Here is a 14,394-nt window from a genome sequence, read left to right on the forward strand (position 1 = left end):
ATAGGGGCGTTTCTTTTTTTTTTAATGTTTGTGGTTTTTTTCTTTTTTTTTCTTTAAATATTTGAATCTTTTATTTTTTCCTGAATTAATAGATTTAAAATTTTCTTATTTTTTATTTTTAAAAGTTTTATTCTTGCTTGTTTATTCACTTTTTCTTTGTATTATATGTAAGTTTTGTTAGACTAAATGTTCTTTTTGCAGTAATTTGATTTAATAATCAAGTGATTTTGGATTTAGCAATTGATTTAGTATCGGCATAATTCGTGCCAGCAGCCGCGGTTATACCATTGATACAAGTGAATATTATTGGTTAAAACCGTTGTTTATATTATTAGGGTTGAAATATAAATTTGTAAGGTGAAATGTTAAAATTTATTTGTGGCCCTTTTTATGAATCTGTGAAATTTAAATAATAAACTAGGATTAGATACCCTATTATTTTAAATGTTAATTATATTTACCAGGGTACTATTAGTTAAGGTCTTTAAACCCAAAGAATTTGGCGGTATCTCATTCCATTCAGAGGAACCTACCCCATGATTGATAATACACGATTTACTCTACTTAATTTATTTGTTTGTATATCTCCGTTATCAGAGAATCTTTTTAGAGTTATAATTCTCAAGATTTATAATTATAAAATATTTCAGGTCAAGGTGCAGCTTATAGTTAAGAGGAGGTGGGTTACAATAGATTTTTGTTTATAACGGATTTGATAGTGAAATACTGTTAATGAAGGTGGATTTGATAGTAATTTAATTTATGTAATTTAACTGATATTGGCTCTGAGATGTGTACACATCGCCCGTCGCTCTCATTATTGATTATTCTATTTTATTTTAAAGTAGCTTCAATTTAGATGAGATAAGTCGTAACATAGTAGATGTACTGGAAAGTGTATCTAGGAAGAGTTTCAAGATATAACTTATTAGTAAAGTGTTTCATTTACACTGAAAATTTTTCTGTGCAAATCAGGATATCTTGATTATTTATTTTATTATATCTATTTTTTGTATATTTAATTATTTAATATAAATAATTTTATTGTATTTTTGTCTCAGTATATTTTATAGAATTGATTTTTTAAATTATAGTTTATTGGTAATGTAAGTGTTTTACGAAATATTATTTTAAATTTTTTTAAGTAGATTTTATTTATTGTACCTTTTGTATCAGGGTTTATCAAAATTTTAGTATTTATTTTACTTGTCTTGATTTGGGTTGATATATAAATAATTTATAGTTAATGTATCATAATTATTATTAAATTATTTATAGAAATGAGATGTTAATCGTTTCCCAAGATATCTAGTTTCTTAAGAAAAAATTTAATTTTTTAAAGTTATTTGTTTTTATTTAATTTTTTAAGTACAAATATTAACTTATTTATTCTTTAAGGGATAAGCTTTGAAGTTAATAACCTATAATTTATTTTATAGAAATATAATAGTAAGCTTTAAACCAGCTATCTTTAAGATTACGCTTTAGTTCATTATTTTTTATTTTGATTTTATAAATATTTTAGGTTTTTTATTAAGATTATTAATTTAATTTTAAAATTTTTGTAATAATGATAGAATTAGTATATTTATTTGTATGAAATTTTTACCTTGTGAACTTATTATAAGGAACTAGGCAAAATTGATTTCCGCCTGTTTATCAAAAACATGTCCTCTTGTTTATATTTTGAGGTCTGGCCTGCTCACTGAGCGTATTTTTAAAGAGCCGCGGTATTTTGACCGTGCAAAGGTAGCATAATCATTAGTCTCTTAATTAGTGGCTGGAATGAATGGCTTGACGAGAAATCAACTGTCTCTTAATAAATTTTTGAATTTAACTTTTGAGTCAAAGGGCTTAAATTCTTCTTTAGGACGAGAAGACCCTATAGAGCTTGACATTTTACTTTTATATAGTTTTTTGTTTGTCTTTCTATATTTAATGATGATGTTTTGTTGGGGTGACATGAAGAATAGATAAACTCTTCATTATTATATCATTTATTTATGTTTGTTATTTTGATCCATAATTTATGATCATAAGATTAAGTTACCTTAGGGATAACAGCGTAATTGTTTTTGAGAGCTCATATCGACAAAGCAGATTGCGACCTCGATGTTGGATTAAGAAAAATTTTGGGTGCAGGAGCCCAATGATTAGGTCTGTTCGACCTTTAAATTCTTACATGATCTGAGTTCAGACCGGCGTGAGCCAGGTCGGTTTCTATCCTAAGATTGTTAATCCATATTAGTACGAAAGGACCATATGGTTAAAATATTTTTTGTTATATTGATTAATATTAATTTATTTACTATTTTGACAGATTAATGTGTTGAATTTAGAATTCATTTATGTAGATTTTTTCTACAAATAGTATTGATACTTTATGATTTATTTATATTTATTTTGAATTTTCTTTTATTGGTTATTTGTGTTTTAATTAGTGTTGCCTTTTTAACTTATTAGAGCGTAAGGTTTTAGGTTATATTCAGATTCGAAAGGGTCCAAATAAGGTAGGTTTTGTTGGAATTCCTCAGCCATTTAGAGATGCTATTAAGTTAATTTGTAAGGAGCAGCCAATTCCTATTATATCTAATTACCTACTTTATTATTTTTCCCCTGTTTTTAATTTAATGATTTCTTTAGCCGTTTGAGTAATTTTTCCTTATTTAACTTATATGTGTTCTTTTTCTTATGGATTTTTATTTTTTTTATGTTGTACTAGATTAGGTGTTTATACTGTTATAATTGCTGGTTGATCTTCTAATTCAAATTATTCATTATTAGGTTCTCTTCGTTCTGTTGCTCAAACAATTTCTTATGAAGTTAGTTTAGCTTTAATTTTATTGTCTTTAATTATTTTAATTGGTAGTTTTAATATGTTTGATGTTATAAACTATCAGCTTTATTGTTGATTTATTATTATTTCTTTTCCTTTAGCTTTAGCTTGTTTTGCTTCTTGCTTAGCTGAAACTAATCGTACTCCTTTTGATTTTGCTGAAGGGGAATCTGAGTTAGTTTCAGAATTTAATATTGAGTATGGTGCGGGTGGTTTTACTTTAATTTTTTTAGCTGAATATACTAGAATTGTCTTCATAAGAATGTTACAGGCTTTAATTTTTTTGGGCGGTGATTTTTATTCTTTTATATTTTTTATTAAGCTTGCTATTATATCTTTTGGTTTTATTTGGGTTCGTGGAACATTACCACGGTTCCGTTATGATAAATTAATGTACTTAGCTTGAAAAAGTTTTTTACCTTTATCTTTGAATGTTTTTATTTTCTTTGTTGGTTTAAAGATTTTATTTATCTCATTTGTTTAGTGAAATTTTTTGAGAAAAGTTAATAGAAGAGTTAAACTTCTAATTTTATGTTTTCAAAACATATGCTTTTCCTAAGCTAATTAACTTTATTCCTTAATTAATTTATCTCATGCGTTTGCGACATGGACATTAATTAAGAAATATGTGAAGTAAATAATTGTTAAGATTTGACCTGTTATAATATAAGGTTCTTCAACAGGTCGTTTACCAATTCACGTTAGTAAGCATACAACAACTACTATAATTCAGAATAAAATTTGATTAATAGGGTAAAATTGAATGCCTCGGAATGGTGTTTTATTATAAAATGGTAAAATTATTAAGATTCTAATTGATAAAAATAATGCAATAACACCTCCTAACTTATTAGGGATAGATCGTAGAATTGCATATGCAAATAGGAAATATCATTCTGGTTGAATGTGAACTGGTGTTACTAATGGGTTGGCAGGTACAAAGTTATCTGGATCTCCTAATAGGTAAGGATTAATTAAACATAGTATAATTAATAATGATGTTATTATTACAAATGTAATAGAATCCTTAAAGGTAAAGTATGGATGGAATGGAATTTTTTCAATATCTCCATTTAGTCCAAGAGGATTATTAGATCCTGTTTGGTGAAGAAAAAATAAATGAATTGCTGCTATAGCAGCAATAATAAATGGTAATACAAAATGGAATGTGAAGAATCGATTTAATGTTGCATTATCAACAGCGAATCCTCCTCATACTCATTGGACTAAATCTGTTCCTAAGTATGGGATTGCTGATAATAAATTAGTAATTACTGTTGCACCTCAAAAAGATATTTGGCCTCAGGGTAAGACATATCCTATAAATGCAGTTGCTATAACTAAAAATAAAATCACTGTACCAATTATTCAGGTATGTATATATATATAAGATCCATAGTAAATTCCCCGTCCTACATGTAAGTAAATACAAATAAAAAATATAGATGCTCCATTTGCGTGTAAGGTTCGGATAATTCAACCATTATTTACGTCTCGGCAGATGTGTACTACACTACTGAATGCTATTTCAATATTTGATGTATAATGTATAGCTAAAAATAGTCCAGTTACGATTTGAATTACCAAACATAACCCTAATAGGGATCCAAAATTTCATCAAAATGAAATATTTGTTGGGGCAGGTAAGTCAATTAAAGAGTTATTAATAATTTTAATTAAAGGATGTCTTAATCGTAAGGGTTTATTCCTTAGTAATTATCTTATTTTACGAATAGGTCCCTGATTAATATTGGTGATTTTAACAACTGCTAGTAGTGCTAAAAATAAATAAATTATTATTATTATTGTAATAATGAATGTTGGTCTATTATATAATTTTTCTAAAGATATTGTTATTTCTTGATAATTGATTGAATTATCAATATTTATAGTTTCGGTGTTTTTGAAAAAGTCTATAAATATAGATATATCTAGAATAATTAATATTAATATGATAAATACTCACATTATTAATGTAATAATTATAGTGATTGATTTAGGCTGAAATATTTCGTTTGATGCAATTCTTGTAATGTAAATAAATAATACTAGTATACCACCAAGAAATGTTAAAAATAAAATATATGATAATCAATATCTTTCTATTATTGTTCCTGTTATTAATCCAACTAGGAAGGTTTGAAGGATAATAAAAAGCATTATTGATATTGGGTGTCTTAATTTAATAAAATTAATATTTATTACATTTGATAATGATATAATTATTATTTTGATCATTTCAGGGGTTAGTTTATTTAAAATACCGGTTTTGGGGACCAATGATGGAAGCTTTTCCACCTCTGAAGTTTTAAAAGTGGGGACTGGACTTATTTCCGGTTTACAAGACCGGCGTTTTTTTTAAACTATTAAAACTAATGTTTATATTCTCTATTTTTACTTCTTTATTGATTTATTTTGCTGGTGTTTATGTTTTTTCTTCTAAACGTAAACATTTATTAATGGTTCTTTTGAGATTAGAATATATTGTTCTTTCTTTATTTATGTTAGTTATTGTTTTTCTTATTGAGTTTGATTATGATTATTTTTTTCCTGTTATTTTTTTAGTTTTTTCTGTTTGTGAGGGTGCTTTAGGTCTTTCTATTTTAGTTTCAATAATTCGTTCTCATGGTAATGATTTTTTTAATTCTTTTGGTTTATCTTTATGTTAAAGTGTTTATTTATAACTATTTTTTTGATCCCTCTTTGTTTATTAAATAATTGTTGATGGTTGGTTCATTCTTTAATGTTTCTGTCGGGTTTTGTTTTTATAATTTGTGTTTATTCATATGCTGATTTGAATATAATTAGATATTATTTTGGTATTGATTATTTTTCTTTTAGTTTAATTTTACTTAGTTTTTGGATTTGTTCTTTAATAATCACTGCTAGAGGTTCAGTTTATTTAAGTTCATATCATTCTAATTTTTTTGTTTTTATGGTTTTGATTTTAATAATTATGCTTTATTGTTCATTTGCTAGATTAAGTCTTCTTTCTTTTTATATTTTTTTTGAGGCTAGGTTAGTTCCTACTTTACTTTTAATTTTGGGTTGGGGTTATCAACCTGAGCGTTTGCAGGCTGGTGTTTATTTAATTTTTTATACTTTGGTTGCTAGATTACCTTTATTATTAGTTTTATTTAAGGTTTATGATTTTTCTAATACTTTATATTTTCCTTTATTGGTTGATTTTGGTTCTTATTATTTTATGTTTTATGTATTTATAATTTTGGCTTTTTTAGTTAAGATACCTATGTTTTTGGTTCATTTATGACTTCCTAAGGCTCATGTAGAGGCCCCTATTTCAGGTAGAATAATTCTTGCTGGTGTTTTATTAAAGTTAGGTGGTTATGGTATTTTTCGTGTTATAAAGGTTATTTCTTATTTGGGTTTAAAGTTTAATTATTTTTGATTGTCTTTAGGTTTATCTGGGGGTGTTATTGTAAGATTTATTTGTGTTCGTCAGGTTGATATTTAGTCTTTAATTGCATATTCTACTGTTGCTCATATAAGAATGGATTGATGACTATGAATTGATGAGGTTGTGTAGGTTCTCTTTCTCTAATGGTTGGTCATGGTTTATGTTCTTCTGGTTTATTTTGTTTATCTAATATTATTTATGAACGTTTAGGTAGACGAAGATTATTAATTAACAAGGGTATAATTAATTTGATGCCAAGAATGGCTTTATGATGATTTCTTTTAAGATCATCAAATATGGCTGCTCCTCCTTCTTTAAATTTGGTAGGTGAAATTAGATTATTAAATAGAATTATATCTTGATCTTCTTTTAGATTCTTTGCTTTGATTTTTTTATCTTTTTTTAGAGCTGTTTATACTTTGTATATATATTCTTATTCTCAGCATGGGAATTATTATTCTGGTGTTTATACTTGTTCTCTTGGTTATTTTCGTGAATATCATCTTTTACTTTTACATTGATTGCCTTTAAATATTCTCTGTTTAAAGGGTGAATATTTCTTTGTTTAGTTTGCTTAAGTATTTTAATTAAAAATATTGTTTTGTGGAATCAATGATATAAAGTTTTTCATCTTAGGCCGTGAATTTATTTTCTATTTGTTCTTTGAGTTTTTTTTCTTTGTTTATTTCGAGAACTATAATTTTTATTTTAGGTATTTATTATTTAATAATTGATTATAGAGTTTTTGTTGAGTGAGAGCTTTTCAATTTAAATGGTTCTATAGTTGTTATAACTTTAATTTTGGATTGAATATCTCTTATTTTTATATCTTTTGTTATATATATTTCTTCTTTGGTTATTTATTATAGAGAGGATTATATATCTGGTGAAAAGAATATAAATCGTTTTATTATTATTGTTTTAATATTTATTCTTTCTATAGGTTTTTTAATTATTAGTCCTAATTTAATTAGAATTTTATTAGGTTGAGATGGTTTAGGTTTAGTTTCTTATTGTTTAGTTATTTATTATCAAAATGTAAAATCTTATAGTGCTGGTATATTAACTGCACTTTCTAATCGTATTGGTGATGTTGCTAATTTAATTTCTATTGCATGAATGTTAAATTTTGGTGGTTGAAATTATATTTATTATTATGATTTTATTTCTAATTCTTTTGAAATAAAGCTCATTACTATATTAATTGTTTTAGCAGCTATAACTAAGAGAGCTCAGATTCCTTTCTCTTCATGACTTCCTGCTGCTATAGCAGCTCCTACTCCTGTTTCTGCTTTAGTTCATTCTTCTACTCTTGTTACTGCTGGTGTTTATTTATTAATTCGTTTTAGACCAATATTGGATACTTATAATTGTGGTTGATTTTTACTTTTAATTGGTTGTATAACTATATTTATGGCGGGATTGGGCGCTAATTTTGAGTTTGATTTAAAGAAGATTATTGCTCTTTCTACTTTAAGACAACTTGGTTTAATAATAAGAATTTTGGCTATAGGTTATCCAAAGCTTGCATTTTTTCATTTATTGGCTCATGCTTTATTTAAGGCATTATTATTTATATGTGCAGGTTCAATAATTCATAATTTGAAGGATTCTCAGGATATTCGTTTTATAGGATCAATTGTTAATTTCATACCTTTAACTTCAGTTTGTTTTAATGTTTCTAGTTTATCTTTGTGTGGAATACCTTTTTTAGCGGGATTTTATTCAAAGGATTTAATTCTTGAGATGGTTTGTTTAAGATGAATTAATTGTTTAATTTTTTTCTTTATTTTTTTTCTACTGGTTTAACTGCTTCTTATTCTTTTCGTTTGTTTTATTATTCAATATCTGGTGATAATAATTTTTATTCTAGATTTTCTTTTGATGATAAGGGTTATTATATTTCATTTGGAATAATTGGTCTATTGTTTGTTGCTGTTTTTGGTGGTAGTCTTTTATCTTGATTAATTTTTCCTATTCCTCATGTGATTGCTTTACCTTATTATTTAAAGTTTTTAACTATTACAGTTGTTATTTTAGGTGCTTATTTAGGTTATCTTATTTCTAATTTTGATTTTTCTCATAATTTATTTTCTTTAAGTATACTTTCTTTTGTTAGATTTGCTGGTTCTATATGATTTATACCTTTTCTTTCAACTAAGTTTATTAGATATATTCCTTTAAAAATAGGTTATTATTCATCTAAGTCATTTGATTATGGTTGAGGTGAATTACTTGGTGGTCAAGGTTTATATAGATTATTTATTTATTTAATTGGTTATATTCAAGGTTGATATGATTCTAATTTCAAGATTTATCTTTTAACTTTTATTTTTTGAATATTTATTTTGGTAATATTGTTTTTCGTTTACTTAAATAGCTTATAATTAGAGCGTGACACTGAAGATGTTAAGGAAGTATTTTTACTTTTAAGTATTTATAAATATAGATATATTATTTTTACAGTGAAAATGTAATGTTTTATTTAAACTATATAAATTTTAGAAATGTTAACGGAGTTTAACCGCTAATATAAAAAGTTAGCAGCTTTCATATTGGCTTTACATTTCCTTAATTGGAACTATTATAGTTCAATTATATTATTAACAGTAATACTCCTCTTTTTGGCTTCAATTAATAAGAATAAGGGTAGTACATACCAATCTTCCAGGTCGAAACTGACTGCAATATTTCGCTTCTTATTCTATTTAAGGTTGATTGATAATATCAATACTTTTTGAATGCAACCCAAATGTTATATTTAACTACAACCCTTTATTCTGCTCATTGTAATGCTCCTTGGTTTCATTCATGGTATAGTCCTCCTAATAGAACTAGAATAAAAAATATTGTTGATACTGTTCAGATTATAATGTCTGAAGTTTTAAAAATAATTACAATTGGTAGAATTAGTGCAATTTCTACATCAAAAATTAAAAAGATTACTGCGATTAGGAAGAATCGTATTGAGAATGGTATTCGTGCTGATCTTTTTGGATCAAACCCACATTCAAATGGTGATCTTTTTTCTCGATCATTAATTAATTTTTTTGATAGTGTTGTTGCCAGGATTATAACAATTATTGGAATAATAAATCTAATGAAAACTCTTGTTGATAGAATTAGAATTGTTTTTCTTGATTTATATCAAGCTATCTGATTGGAAGTCAAATGTACTATTTATACTAGAAAAACAATTATCTACCTTATCAATAAATAGAGATATATAAGAATAATCATACTACGTCTACGAAGTGTCAGTATCATGCTGCTGCTTCAAATCCAAAGTGATGTCTTGGTGAAAATTGATTTATTGAGTGTCGAAGTAGACATGTTGATAAAAAGATTGTTCCAATAATTACGTGTAAACCATGGAATCCTGTTGCAACAAAGAATGTTGATCCATAAACTGCATCTGCAATGGTAAAAGGTGCTTCTCAATATTCATATGCTTGAAGTATTGTAAAGTATAGTCCTAATAACACTGTGAAGAATAATCCTTGTAGTGCTTGAGTATGATTAGATTCCATTAAACTATGATGTGCTCATGTTACTGTTACTCCTGATGCTAAAAGAATAGCTGTATTAAGTAATGGAATTTGTATAGGGTTAAAGGGTTGAATTCCTATTGGAGGTCATAGTATTCCTAGTTCAATTGTTGGTGCTAATCTTCTTCTAAAGAATGCTCAAAAAAAAGAAACGAAAAATAATACCTCTGATGCAATAAATAAAATTATTCCTCATCGTAATCCAATTGATACAAATCCTGTATGTAATCCTTGATATGTTCCTTCTCGTACTACATCTCGTCATCATTGAATTATAGTTAGTAGGGTAATTCCAAATCCAATTATGAATAAGTTAATATTAAATAGGTGGAATCATTTTGCTAGTCCTAATACTAGGACTATTGCTCCAATTGCTCCTGTTAATGGTCAAGGTCTATAGTCTACTAAGTGGAATGGGTGGTTTGAGTGAGTTGTTAACATAGGTTTAATATACTTCTCTAGAATATAGAGTTCTTAGAATTGAGAAAACATAGGCTTGAATTATTGCTACTGCTGATTCTAGAATTAATAGAAGTATTTGTCCAATAATTAGTAATGAGATTAAGTTTATTGCTATAGATGGTCCTGTGTTTCCTAATAAGGTTAATAATAAGTGTCCTGCAATTATATTTGCTGCCAACCGTACTGCTAATGTACCTGGTCGAATAACATTACTAATTGTTTCAATTAGTACTATAAATGATATTAATGCAGGCGGTGTACCTTGTGGTACAAGGTGTGTAAATATATGATTAGTATGGTTAATTCATCCAAATAATATAAATCTTAGCCATATAGGTAGGGCAATTGCAAATGTTAATGCTAAATGTCTTGTTCTAGTAAAAATATAAGGGAATAATCCTATGAAATTGTTAAATAATATTATAATAAAAATTGAGATGAAAATGAATGTTGTTCCATTAAATGATTTTGGTCCAAGAAGTGTTTTAAATTCATTATGTAAGGTTAAATTTAGTTTATTTCAGATAATGTTAATTCGTGATGGTGTAAGTCAAAATAGTGATGGGATTAATAATAGTCCTAGAAATGTTCTAGTTCAATTTAATGATAAATTAAAGATGTTAGTTGATGGGTCAAATGTTGAGAATAGATTTGTTATCATTTTCAATTTAAGTTTTTTATTTCAATTGTTCCTTTTTCTGCTCTTTTAATAAGGTTAGGTTTAAATGAGAAGAAGTTTATTTGATTAAACAAGATTAATGTAGCTGAAAATATAATGAATAGTGAGAATCATATAAGAGGGGATATTTGAGGGATTTGGATATAATTTCCCCATCAGAAGTAGTCGTTAATTTACTATTATTTGGTTTAAGAGACCATTACTTACTTTCAGTCATCTGATGAATTTCAAGGTGTACTAATTTTTTTTAGTTACTTTAGATTGACACTCTAATGTTATTTATTTTAACTAACTCCTTAAATTATCTTAGATAATCACTTAATAAATAAATTTACTGAAGTTCTTTCAATTACAATTGGTATAAATCTGTGGTTTGCTCCACAGATTTCTGAGCATTGTCCAAAGAATAATCCAGGTCGATTTATTGTGAATGTTCCTTGATTTAACCGACCTGGCGTTGCATCAATTTTAACCCCTAATGCAGGAACTGCTCATGAGTGTAGAACATCTGATGCTCTTGTTAATACTCGTACTTCTGTATTTATTGGTAGGATTGTTCGGTTATCTACATCTAGTAGTCGGAATCCATCATTTTCTAGGTCTTGTTCTGGTGTTATATAAGTGTCAAATTCTACGTCTATGAAGTCTGAATATTCATATCTTCAATATCATTGTCGTCCAATGGTTTTAATTGTAATTATTGCATCTACTGAATCATCAAGTAAATATAATAGTCGTAATGATGGAAGGGCAATAAAAATTAATGTAATTGCTGGTAAAGCTGTTCAGATTGTTTCAATTAAATGTCCATGAAGTATATTACGGTTAGTATAGGCAATAAATAATATATAACTTAGGGCATAACCTACAATTAATGTAATTATTAATAATACGACCATAGTATGATCATGAAGGAATGATAATTGCTCCATTAATGGTGAAGCTCCATCTTGAAGAGATAAATTTGATCATGTTGCCATTAATAAATATTTTCTAATAAAAGGTCAAACCTTTATTTGTAGAGCTTAAATCTACTGCACTAATCTGCCATATTAGAATCTAGAGATTAATGGTAATTCTGAGTAACTATGTTCTGCAGGAGGGTTATTTTGTAGTCATTCTGTTGATCTTCTTATGTTAGCTCTAAATATAATTGCTCGGTTTGTAATCATTCTTTCTCATATAATTACAATGAATAAAATGATTCCTACAATAGAAATTGTAGACCCAATTCTTGATACTACGTTTCATGATGTATATGCGTCTGGGTAGTCAGAGTATCGTCGAGGTCAAAGAATGATGTATTTAAATTTCGATCTGTTAATAATATAGTAATAGCTCCTGCTAAAACTGGAAGTGAAAGAAGGAGAAGTAATGCTGTAATAGCTACAGATCATACAAATAAAGGTGTTTGATCTAAAGTTATACTTTCTGATCGTATATTAATTGCTGTTGTAATGAAATTCACTGCACCAAGAATAGATGATACACCTGCTAAGTGCAGTGAAAAAATAGCTAGATCTACAGATGCACCCCCGTGTGCAATAGCTCCTGCTAGAGGAGGGTAAACTGTTCATCCTGTACCAGCACCATTATCTACTATAGAAGATGTAAGAAGAAGGGTTAGTGAAGGTGGTAGTAATCAAAAACTTATATTATTTATTTGTGGAAATGCTATATCTGGTGCACCAATTATTAGTGGAACAAGTCAATTACCAAATCCACCAATTATAATAGGTATTACTATAAAGAAAATTATTACGAATGCGTGAGCTGTAATAATAACATTATAAATCTGGTCATCCCCAATTAGAGATCCGGGTTGGCCAAGTTCAGCACGAATAAGTATTCTTATTGATGTTCCTACTATTCCTGCTCATGCTCCAAATATGAAGTATAAAGTACCAATGTCCTTATGGTTTGTTGAGAATAATCATTTTTGCGGTAAGATGGCTGAATTTTAGGTGGTAGACTGTAAATCTACTTATGAGATGTTTTCTCTCTTATCATATTTAGGTCTTATATTCAATTATGATTCTAGACTGCAATTCTAGAGGTGTAAAATTTTACTAAGGCCTAAAAGATTATTCTTTTAATTATAACTTTGAAGGTTATTAGTTTGATTAACTTAAGTCCTTAGTATAATGAAATTAAGGTTGATGTTGAAATCAATCCTATTGTTGAAATTATTACTGTTATAGGAAGAATGATTCTTGATTTGTGGGACTTTATCTTTATAGATCACGAATTTTCTGTGTATGATATAATTAGAGCTGAGAATCTAATACGTATATAGTAGTAGAGTGTAATTGTAGTAAATACAACTATAATAGTTATAATAGTTGTTATATTGTTTTCTATTAATGATTGTATTACAATTCATTTTGGTAAGAATCCAAGGAATGGTGGTAGTCCACCTAAAGATAATAAAGATAAGAATATTATGAATTTAATTTCGGTTTTTATATTTCTGGCTGAATAAATTTGATTTATGAAAAATAAATTTATTTGCTTAAATAATAAAACTATAATTAATCTTAATAGTGAGTAAATAATGAAGTATAGTTCTCAGATGTTTTCTCTGACTGTTAATGATCTAATTATTCAACCTAGATGTCTGATTGATGAATATGCTAAAAGTTGTCGTAAGGATGTTTGATTTAAACCTCCTATTGCCCCAATAATAATTCTTAAGATAATAATTGTTCAAATAAAAGTTCTTAATTGAATAAAATAAGATAAGACCATTATTGGGGCGATTTTTTGTCATGTTATTAATGTTAAACAATTATTTCATCTTGATGCTCCTATAACTTCTGGAAATCAGAAATGGAAAGGTGCAGCTCCAATCTTTAATAATAGTCTAGATCTAATTATTATTGATGGGATAAATTCTGTTTCCCATCCCATGGGATATTTTATTTGAATCAGCAAAATTGAAAATAATAATATTGTCGATGCTATTGCTTGGACAATAAAATATTTAATTGATGATTCATTTATTATTATATTTTTATTTCTTGTTAGGAGCGGAATAAATGAAAGTAAGTTGATCTCAAGTCCTATTCAAACCCCAAATCAGGAATTTGATGAAATGGACAGGATCGTTCCTATCATTAATGTTGATAGGAAGAGAAGTTTTGTAGAGTTGTTGGTCATTAAAAAGGAGAGGATTGATACCTCTATAAATGGGGTATGAACCCATTAGCTTGTTTAGCTTACCTTTTTACATTAAGGTGTATGATGCACGTTAGTTTTTGATACTAAAGGAGGTAGTTTAATTCTATCTTATGTAATTTTAATGAAGGTAATTTTATTTACTTTATTTACCCTATCAAGGTAACCCTTTAATCAGGCACTTCATTTATTTAATATATAAATCGAAATTTTTTTTGAAATTCTTTTATGTATTATTTTGTTTAATTAGGATTAATTTATCCTGCTCATTTTA

Source organism: Schistocerca gregaria, chromosome 6, assembly GCF_023897955.1.
Source record: "Schistocerca gregaria isolate iqSchGreg1 chromosome 6, iqSchGreg1.2, whole genome shotgun sequence".
Taxonomy (NCBI): domain Eukaryota; kingdom Metazoa; phylum Arthropoda; class Insecta; order Orthoptera; family Acrididae; genus Schistocerca; species Schistocerca gregaria.